The 8,128-nt window shown below is 43.2% G+C and overlaps 1 long non-coding RNA gene across 2 annotated transcripts; it reads right to left on the bottom strand.

Moving 5' to 3' along the window:
• Nucleotides 1-3,722: 3,722 nt before the first annotated feature.
• Nucleotides 3,723-6,720, bottom strand: LOC115165947 (uncharacterized). Of its 2 annotated transcripts, none has more exons than XR_003870255.1 (3): nt 6,448-6,720; nt 4,575-4,690; nt 3,723-4,344 (listed from the first exon to the last, which is right to left on the bottom strand). It is a non-coding gene; the product is annotated as an uncharacterized LOC115165947 (long non-coding RNA). The 2 variants fall into 2 exon arrangements; XR_003870254.1 differs by lacking the exon at nt 6,448-6,720 and adding an exon at nt 4,815-5,391.
• Between the last annotated feature and the right edge of the window lie 1,408 nt (nt 6,721-8,128).

The following is an 8,128-nucleotide window of genomic DNA, read 5'->3' as shown; positions in this document are numbered from 1 at the left end:
TGTCCTGTGTGAATTTAAGTATGCTCTCTCTAATTCTCTCACTCTTTTCTCTCTTTTTCTCTCTTTCTTTCTCTTTCCTTCTATCTTTCTTTCTTTCTCTCTCTCTCTCTGTCGGAGGATCTGAGCCCTAGGACTATGCCTCAGGACTACCTGGCCTGATGACTCCTTGCTGTCCCCAGTCCACCTGGCCGTGCTGCTGCTCCAGTTTCAACTGTTCTGCCTGCGTCTATGGAACCCTGACCTGTTCACCGGACGTGCTACCTGTCCCAGACCTGCTGTTTTCAACTCTCTAGAGACAGCAGGAGCGGTAGAGATACCCTGAATGATCGGCTATGAAAAGCCAACTGACATTTACTCCCGAGGTGGTGACCTGTTGCACCTTCTACAACCACTGTGATTATTATTATTGACCCTGCTGGTCATCTATGAACACAGCTTGGCCATGTTCTGTTATAATCTCCGCCCGGCACAGCCAGAAGAGGACTGGCCACCCCTCATAGCCTGGTTCCTCTCTAGGTTTCTTCCTAGGTTCTGGCCTTTCTAGTGAGTTTTTCCTAGCCACCGTGCTTCTACACCTGCATTGCTTGCTGTTTGGGGTTTTAGGCTGGGTTTCTGTACAGCACTTTGTGACATTAGCTGATGTAAGAAGGGCTTTATTAATACATTTGATTGATTGATTGATTGAGCTTCTCGCTGTGGTTCACCGACACTCGTAGGTTGTTGGGGGTGGTCTGGTGGGTGACCCGGCCTATAGAGCGCCCGTCCAGCGCTCTATAGGTAACAACCATGGTAATGGAGAGGGGTTGAGTGGGGATGCCCAACTCGGATGCCAGGGTAACGCCCATGAGACTCACATCAGCCCCCGAGTTGACGAGTACCTGGAGAGACTTGGACTGGTTGCCCCACAGCAGGGTGGCATGGAGAGAGGGGCGAGTGAGGGAAGAAGAACAATTATTTTTAAGACCCACCAGTATACTCATTCCAATGAATGAGCTAGGTCTTTTGATGGGACAGCTAGACACAAAATGACCGGCAGTACTGCAATACAGACAACTCTGGGTCTCAAGTCTGTGTACGCATTCGGCTGGAGACAGTCTAGCCCTGCCGAGCTGCAATGGCTCGGGAAGCGGTGAATCGGTAGTCTCCGAAGGCTCTTGGAGGGACTCGGGTAAGCTCCAATCCTCACGGGGATGTAAACACCGGGAACTTCCGGAGTTCATCAGCTGCAAGGTGGGATCCCTGAGTGAGCAATTGGGACTGCAATCAGACCTGTTCTCCCTCCTACGTTCTCGTAGCTGACCATCGATCCGGATGGTTAAAGCGATGAGTGTGTCGAGAGCCGTCGGTAGTTCTCGGGCTGCCTGCTCATCCTTTACCTCCTCCGACAATCCGTGCAGGAACGTGTCGAACAGCGCTTCCAGGTTCTAGGTACCCTCCGCTGCTGGTGTGCGGAACGCCACCGCAGAGTCTGCCACACTGAGGGTGTCCTGCCGAAGCTGGAGTCACTTCCGGGCAGCCTCTCTCCCAGACACCGGAAATTTTCTCACCTCTGTCCGCGAATACCTCCAGATTGAGGCAGATGGCGGATTGTTGCTCCCACACCGCCGTGTCCCAGGTGAGTGCCCTCCTGGACATCAGCGTAATAATGTATGCTATCTTTGAGCTATCAGAGGGGAACGAAGAAGGTTGCAGCCTGAATCTCCATCGAATTGCTCCGGGGGAGGTAAGAGGGGGATCCCGGGAAACCGGGGGGATGGCGCTGCTACCAGCTGGATTATAGAGGGGCTGGGAGGTTACCATCATGGTAGGCTGCCTAATAGGCAACCCCCGGATTTGCTCCCGCAATGCGTCCACAAGGCTAGGTCGTGACGTTCGGCCATGGCCTGTAACCCTTCCATCAAACCACGAAGCAACTCCTCGTGCCTACCAGTGGTAGCTCCTTGGGAGGAGATGGCATTGCGGAGCTGGTCCAAGTCTGCTGGGTCAGTCATGGCCAGTTCGTACTGTCAGGCATCAAGGTAAGACCCAAGTGCAGACTGTGTGAAGAAACAATGTTTATTGTAACAACAGTGGCAGGCAAACGACAGGTCAAGGCGGTGGTTCCACTGTGTTATTAGAAGATGTGTGTAGCAAGTGCCACGTTTTTTAATAAGCAGTTGCAAGAGGGCATTTATAATTCATAAAAGAGACAAAGTCAATTCACATTCTGAATATGAGAAATTGCCAAGGTTTCCTATGACTTAAAGATGGATAGGGTGGGCAGTATGCTTTCTGATTTGTCTCATTTGGAACAAGGTTTATATGTTCAAAACAGGGGTGGTAGAGATTGCACTGTATAGGGATTAGTGAGCAAGCCCTCTTAAGTGCATCAGATTTCATTGAACTCACCTGGACACCTTCACTTTATTGATTGCCCCTTCTATATCTGTTTGTTCCCCGTGTCAGCATTGTTTATTTTCCCCTGTCCAGATGCTGTCCTTGTTTTGTTTCTTGTCCGTTGTTTATTACATGTTCACTCCCTGTACTTGCTTCTCATCTCCCAGTGTCTGTCCTTGCAAAATGCTAACACCACAATTTGAAACATGATGGATTTTAATTTTTTGTTGTTGTTGGCGTTGGTGACGTCGGGCCCGGGTGCTGCTGCCGAAGGAACCGTGGGTGCCTCAGGTGGCTCGTCAGGCTCCCACGCCTCAGCCGACTCATCAAGCTCTCATCCCACATCTTGCCTCAGCCGACTCCCATGTATCGGCCGGCCCGTCAGGCTCGCCCAGGTGGATTTTCTGTATTGTACTTTCAGAAGTGTGTTTGATTTGCACAGCAGTGTATCCTTAAAGGAGAGAGTCCACACAGCACCCAGCAAAACAGGAACATTTCCAGAACATTAGCTAAGATTCCCATTAAGTTTTAGTTAGTGTTTTATGTAACATTAGAATGACATCCGTTTTTGATAACAAAATGTTACTTTTTTCATTTTTATATATATTTTTTCCTCCTTGGAATGTAATCCTAACAGTCACTAAGATTGTGCACAACATCTGAATAAACACTGCAGAACATTCCCCAAACGTTTCATTAGGTTTCCAAGTGCAATGTAATAACACAATGTATCAGTTTTTAGAACATGCTGCCACAATGTGAATAGAAATGGTTCTGAGAGAACATTACACGAACGTTCTGCTAATGTTGATGGGGACGTTACAAAAAAAAACTATAACGACAAGCAGGGAATATTCCTGTGTTGTTCAGTTAGTAGAACATGGCGTTTGCAATGCCAGGGTTGTGGATTCAATTACCATAGGGGATCAGTACGAAAATGTATGCACTCGCTTTGGATAAGAACGTCTGCTAAATGACTAAAATGTCAATTCAAATTCCCACAGTGCTGTTAGAGTTATCGTGTGATGATTTGACAATAGTGGTACAATGTTTGGTTTTGGAAATCATGACTGGATGTTACCCAAAACAATATGCAGGGAACATTCCCGCAAGACTCTTATAAAGTTATAGTGTGATGTTATGACAATAGTTGTAACGTTCCTTGAACCTACTTCAGCAATAAAATGTTGGAGCAATATAAGTTGTTATAAGATAACATTCCTGGCGATATTACTACTAACAACAAGCATTCCTGAAAGACTCTTATGAAATTATTCTGTATAGTTATGACATAATCCATTAATGTCCTAAAAACATCAACAATAATGGAAGTAGTTCAGAAAACATTGCAGGATTCTGCTAATATATTTACGCTATCAACTCCCATTTATACATTGGTTTGTTCACACTAACCCTACTTAATACTTTGCTATCCCATATATACTTTTTGAACTATAACCACTTAACAGAAATAAAGCAATATAAAATACATTTTCTTTTATTCACATCAACTGAAATAACTAACTCTTGCAACTGCCATATCAGAGTTGATTGGAATTCATTCAAGACATGAAATACATTTTATTTTATGAACACCAAATGACATAACTGTAACTCTTGCAATTGCCATATCAACAGAGTTGATTGGAATTTGTTTCAGTGCAGCTCATACAAACAAAAACAGTAAACTGTATCACAAAAGAAAAGGCAGCATTGATATTTCATGATCTCGAGGGTCTCTGAATAGTATTGTCTTCACTAAAGTGCCTATGAGACGAAGCTACTAGACTATTGAGACGCAGCCACAGTGAGTGTCGTCAAGGTGATTCGGCAGGAGGCGAAGTCCTTGCAGGAGAACATGAAGACGTTGCTCGGTTTTTGTAGTAAGAGAAACTGCAAGAAGCCGGCCATCATGGCACAGAGCACCGGGTGATGCCGCAGGTAGGAGGCATGCTCCGCTTTCATCTCCTGTAAAACACACACGTCAGGTCATGTTGGAAACTTAGCTACTTACTCTTAAACCCCTAAGGTGAGAGTATGGGGTAATGGTATGATGTAGGGAAAAACTGTCACTTTTCTGTCCAGGTGTAAGGTTCTGTATTTATTTTCTAAGTCAACCTTGTGTTCTGTTTCGTTGTGTTCTTGAACGTAGACCTGTTTTTCATTTTTGTTCATGATTTCACCTGTTAGTTACTCACCTGGTCTCATCAGCTCCTTATTCAGTTCAGTTCATTATGTTTGTGCCTTTTGGGGTATTGTTCATTTTGAACATCTGGCAATATCTACATTTTCGACCCATTGGTCAGCTCCCTCTCTGAAAGTAAAGAAAACAGCTTGTTTTTTTATAGATATGAAAACAATAACTGAGATATGACCGTTCAATCTAAAGCAGCGGATGTCATTTTTAGGATATGTCAATACAGCCCAGTGCTGCTTACCTGAGATGCCATCTTCGTAGGCGAACGCTTTGACTGACTTTGTGTCAGGAAAAAGTTGCTTTCAGAACAGATATTTTTGATTGAAAATAAAAAAGGTTTTTCTCTCGACAAAAAGACACAAATGTACCTCCATAGCATATAACAATTTGCCTGTGAATAACCACACCTTCATACAAACGTGCTACTGTATGCAGAATTCTTGATGCACAACCGAAGATGCTGCCATACCCTGCTAGCACGCCCACAAGCGAGCCACTCAGGAGCAGAATGATGACGTGTGGAAGAGGGAAAGGAATGAGATGGTAACAGCAATTTGTTGCAAGTTGGGGAGGAGGGCTAATAGCTGAACAATAGACTATTCAACCTTTACTAAAGAATAGTCTAATAGCCAATTTAGGTTTGAACATTTGTCATTTTCGTCAAGGGCTTTATATAGGAGGGAGAGAAGGGCGTGTTTCATAGTTTATAGTTTATGTTCACATGGGCAGGGCCAATGAGTTGAGCATAGTTTACTCTATGACAAACCATTCTCTCATTAATAAGGGTTACGCGCCCGACGCGTTTCGTGACAAAAAAATTCTAAATATTCCATTACCGTACTTCGAAGCATGTCAACCCCTGTTTAAAATCAATTTTTATGCCATTTTTCTCGTAAAAAAGCGATAATATTCCGACCGGGAATCTGTGTTTTAGTTCAAAGAGAGAGAAAGTAAAAACATGAGGTTGCCCTGTGCACGCGCCTCAGTCTGATGGTCCTCTGATAGACCACTTACCAAAGGCGCTAATGTTTTTCAGCCAGGGGCTGGAATTACATCATTCAGCTTTTTCCCGGGTTCTGAGAGCCTATGGGAGCCGTAGGAAGTGTCACGTTACAGCAAAGATCCTAAGTTTTCAATAAACAGAGCCAAGAAGCCCAAGGAATGGTCAGAGAGGGTACTTCCTGTACAGAATCTTCTCAGGTTTTTGCCTGCCATGTGAGTTCTGTTATACTCACAGACACCATTCAAACAGTTTTAGAAACTTTAGGGTGTTTTCTATCCAAAGCCAATACTTATATGCATATTCTAGTTTCTGGGCAGTAGTAATAAGCAGATTAAATCGGGTACGTTTTTTATCCGGCCGTGTAAATACTGCCCCCTAGCCCTAACAGGTTAACAATTCTTTTTCATATCAAAATTCTAAATCTGATGTCATTACATTCCAGGGTGCCAACTGCCAAGCAACCCAGGCAGCAAGGTTAAGCAGTTCTCTCGAATACTGTAACTGTCTCTTTGGACACAAACATGCTGCAACAGGCCACATTCTTTCTGGAACAGGGAACATATCCCTCCGTGGCTGGCTGTTTCATGTTTGCCTCTGCACAGCTACACTTCCTCCCATCATGCCAGTTACCCCTTACAGCTGTTTTCACACACAGCTCCTTACCTAGTTTCTCTAAACCCAAGATTCTCAGCCCACACAGGGTTGTCCAAATCCTGGCAGCAGAATTTACAAGTAGATCTGAAGGGTGGCAGGTAGCCTAGCAGTTAAGAGCATTGGGCCAGTTACTGAAAGGTCGTTAAGTCTTTTTGGGCTGGATATGTCAATATGTAGTTCATACATGCATAATCTATGAGCAGAATTACTGTCTTACCTCAATTAACCACGAAATCCATACTTTGAAAGCAACTGTTTTTCTGGAAGCTGTTTCTGGAAGCCCTTTCCCTAAATTTCCCCCCATGTGGACCAGCCCCCTAGCAATTCGAGTTCAACCAATGAGCTTCAGGCTCTCACCATATGAGTGACAGCTAACAAAATGCACGTGATGCACACACAGCAGAGCGAGAGAGAAAGCAATGACGTGGAATACTTTTGGCTTGTGAGCACTACTTTCAGATCTACTGGCTAAAAAGTATACAAAAGTACTGGAGAATCCCTTCAGAGGTGCAATATGAAGAAATCACTCTGCCATTTCCTGGTTGCAAATATTCAAACAGTTCATCTAATTTCAATGTATGTGAAAAAACAAGCAACGTAAGAGAATTATTGTACCATTTAAGCTGCTGTGAAATATATTTTCAATAACCAAAAACATTGTATTTTCAGTTGTTTGAAGCTGGTGTACAAAACCGTCTGTATAAGCAAAAAACTAAACTTAAGAACTGGAAGTATTGAAATAGCGCACATAAAACAGATATACTACTTCTTAGACTTGCTTTCAATGAGAATGACAGATCTATAACTCATATTTCTAAGTGAATTTGGTCTGGTTGCCCAAAAAGTTAAATACTGCAGCTTTGTGTAGAAATATTCAAATTTCAGACATGCAGATGGGCCCTTGAGTTGGTATGTGACTTGAAATAAAAATCTGTTTGAAAGTGAGATTGAAATGTTCACTTCATCAAATACTTTGTTTTGACTTTTGATATTAGTCATCTAGGTTGGAGGACCTGGGAAGGGGACAGAAAAGATTCAGTGTTTCTCTCACTCTTACTCACTCTACATCTGCCTCATCTGGATAAATAAATGTGGGTCAATGAACCAGTTGTTTTTCTTCCATCTCTACATGCCAAGACACTCTCACATGACATAATAATGCAAGTAAAGGGGTGTAGCGCTAGTACCGCTATGACTGCTGGGTTGTTCCTTAATAAAAATATGTTTTCCCATCTCAGGAGGTTAAATAAAAAAATACTATAGTAAGTGCCTATCAAGTGCCAAATAAAGTAACATATATGACCATAACAGGGTTGACCGTAAATAGGGTTGACGATTTCATCTTAACCCACTTAACCCCAACATTTTTTTATCAGCATTGTAAAGCTCTACTTATGTTGTTGCTTTGACAAAGTAATTTATGAAAATTCCCCCTGTCACAAGAGGATTTATGGCTGATTTAACATCTTGCTAGAAGTCACAGCGGGTGCACAGGGGAACATGTCAAAATGCTGGATTTTGGCACTTTAGCAAGTCTTTATTCATATTAGAAATCATATGTATTAAATGTTCCATATTGTCGATATTGAAGGGCATGTCATGTAATATGACAAGCTTTCAACATGCAATATTGGTGCGCAATTTCTACTTAAAATATCAAAGGGAAGCAAAAGGAACTCATTTCATAAAGCAACCCTGCTTTAGAGCCAGGGCTTCAGGCATATTTTGTTTCACACAGCAGCAGTGAGGTAATGCAGAGGATGTGGGGCAGGCTGGAGAATATACAGTGAAGACTCCAGCAGTCTTAACCTGAATTGCTCTCCTGTGGCTTTCTCCTGTGGTGGTCTCTTAAAGTGCGCTGTGGAGCAGAGCTGACTGAGTGGTTTCTTTCCTTCACA

The sequence above is a fragment of the Salmo trutta genome, chromosome 28 (genome assembly GCF_901001165.1).
Source record: "Salmo trutta chromosome 28, fSalTru1.1, whole genome shotgun sequence".
Lineage (NCBI taxonomy): Eukaryota > Metazoa > Chordata > Actinopteri > Salmoniformes > Salmonidae > Salmo > Salmo trutta.
This window is presented reverse-complemented; position numbering and strand designations above follow the sequence as displayed.